Source organism: Octopus bimaculoides, chromosome 3 (genome assembly GCF_001194135.2).
Source record: "Octopus bimaculoides isolate UCB-OBI-ISO-001 chromosome 3, ASM119413v2, whole genome shotgun sequence".
In the NCBI taxonomy this organism is placed as follows: Eukaryota; Metazoa; Mollusca; class Cephalopoda; order Octopoda; family Octopodidae; genus Octopus; species Octopus bimaculoides.
Genome location: NC_068983.1, coordinates 128,694,184 through 128,696,969, shown reverse-complemented (window position 1 = coordinate 128,696,969; position 2,786 = coordinate 128,694,184).

The window sequence follows — 2,786 nt, the reverse complement described above, 5'->3', positions numbered from 1 at the left end:
ATATATATATATATTCCTATAAGTACGATGTTAATAATGATGATCTCAAATTTTGGCCGAAGTCTAGTAAGCTCTGGAGCATGAGATAAGTCGATTACATCGATTACATCGATCCGAGTGCTCAACTGGCACTCCTTTTATCGATTCATAATAGATGAAGTGCAAAAGGCGACCTTGGTGGAACTTGAAGACAGACGTATTGCCGCTAAGCATTTATACCAGCGTGTTGACGCTTTTGCCAGCTCATCCCATTAATTGATTGTGATAATGTTATTTTGTTGTTCCTTCAATCGTGTAAGAATGTGCATACGGCGATATACGTTCCACTTTAACAAATGCGTCACTCCTGTATGCTATATGTTTTGAAGTCGATTTGATTGTCATTTCTAGCACGTTAACTGGCCGACTATAGCCAATAATGGTGTCCTATGGCGTAATAGAAATTTTCGGTTAGCTGTGAATATAGCTACATTCACTGTGAGTATTTGAACATAATACACGAATCCAATATGTTTCGGTCATGTATATGTGCGTGTTTGTGATTCATTGTTCAGATTAGTCATGAGCAAACTGCGGCCCTCACTACTTTCTGGATGGCACAACAACGAAAAAATAACTTGACCTTTTATTAGTAGACCAGTCCATCCGATGATGATATGTGTTTCGTGCTGTCTGCTACTCAGGAAAGGTTTCCATACTTCTTATGAATATTCAGTGAGTTTCATCTGCGATATTGGGAAGTGCACTATTATTTTGTTTTATACATATATGATTGTCATTCGTAGTCGAAGCTTTCATATTCTTTGATGAATTTCATGTATTCCTTCTATTGAGCAAATATTGATAATTTGCAAAGAACTTGCAGGTAATAGTGCTACGAGTAGATAGCTATATATGCAGGACATGAACAAGCTTATGACGTCATCAGGTGAACTTGTGCACAGTTGCGGGGCCTTTTTAACGGAGGCATCATTGTACTCCCGCCAACTCACTGAGATCAAGCCAATACCTAGGTCAAGTGGCTACCAGTCATCACTCAATAGTGTTCTGTCCATTGCACATCATCACTTCTTAACCAAATCTAGAGGCTTGCCTTCACTCATATAGCTTGGCGGCGAGCTGGCAGAATCGTTAGCACGCCGGGTGAAATGCTTAGCGGTATTTCGTCTGCCGTTACGTTCTGAGTTCAAACTCCGCCGAGGTCGACTTAGCCTTTCATCCTTTCGGGGGCGATTAAGTAATTATCAATTACGCACTGGGGTCGGTGTAATCGGCTTAAACCCTGTGTTTGTCCCCTCTATGTTTAGCCCCCTGTGGGCAATAAAGAATTAAATGTTGCTTGGATTTCCCCCACGATGGTATTTTCTTCATGTAAAGTTTGCAGTGTGTTTTGTCACTCTGCTAAGTTTACAACATTTCCAAGCATGTTGTGAATATTTCAGAGAAGTTGCATTACTGCCACCCAAGTTGTGTTTTCAGTCTTTATGATATGTTTATAGTCATGAGATATGAGGTTCTTGTTTATTATTTCTTATCTTGTCATCCTCATGTCAACTCCATTTGAACTGAAAAAAAGGTCAGTTATATTTTTGTTTTCACTAGACTCGTCGCAGTTATATCCACATTATCCAAGCATTGTTATTTACCTTCTAAGCAGTAGAGTGTGGCAGTTTAGTTTGTGAACTTGGAAAGTAATGTTGTGAAAACGGTAAGTGAAGCAAGGATGCCACTGCTTGTACAGAGCCGGAAATAATGTTTTGATGTTCATATTCCGACATTTTATATCTTGAGTTCAATTTCCGGTGAATTCAACTTTTATTAGACCCCCACCTGCCATTTACACACACGCACAGTAGGGCTGATAACAGGTTGTCGATGGTATCATCCAACCCCCACCTCGCTTGGTTTCTGCAGAAATTAAAAGCAAAATATACTTATGCAACTGCGTGTATATCATGTGGGTTGGAGAGTATAACTATTACTTGAAGATTGTATGAGTATAGCTGGAAGGATTTTTCTGTATGTATAGCTTGAAAGCAACCTTGTTCATAAATGGAAAATCGATATTATATCGCAAAATAAATACATTTTCCTGTCAGTAGATAGGGGAATACATTGAAGTATTTCTAGGATAGTAAATATGCATATGTATTGAATATTCAGCATTGAATATTCAGCACTGGAATGTACAATGCGTTTTCCTATAATCCGTGTTAGACTTGCTAGCCTTGTGTGTTTTATTTTCATTTACGGCAGTAAATCCATTTAACTCATGTTAAGCTGGGACAAACGTGAAGAATGAAATGAAATAAACAATCCCATGAAGAGATCTGTATATTAATTTAACGCCATTAAAAACATATCTACCTCATTCAGAATGTTGAATGCCACTGTGGCATTGCCTGTGAGATCAGTGGGCATTAGTTCAGATATAATTTTACTAGTTAAAAGCTGTCGTCGATTACTTTTTATGTAGCGCAGTTTGAATACAGTAAATGACGAAAGTGGCAAAGCACTACGCGCCTCAGTGTATAACTGCAACTGTCATATAATGAATGACAGGCTGACATTAGGCAAGAACGTCATTAGCATGCTAAAGAGAGACACTTTAATTCGCAAGGATGAATACTTGATTCCAGCTACAATCTAACTTGAGCAAAGGTAACTAACGGATCTATGTTTACACACACACACACACACATGGACACACAAATATACACATACGCACATACACACACACACACTCATACATATACGTATATATATATATATATATATATATATAT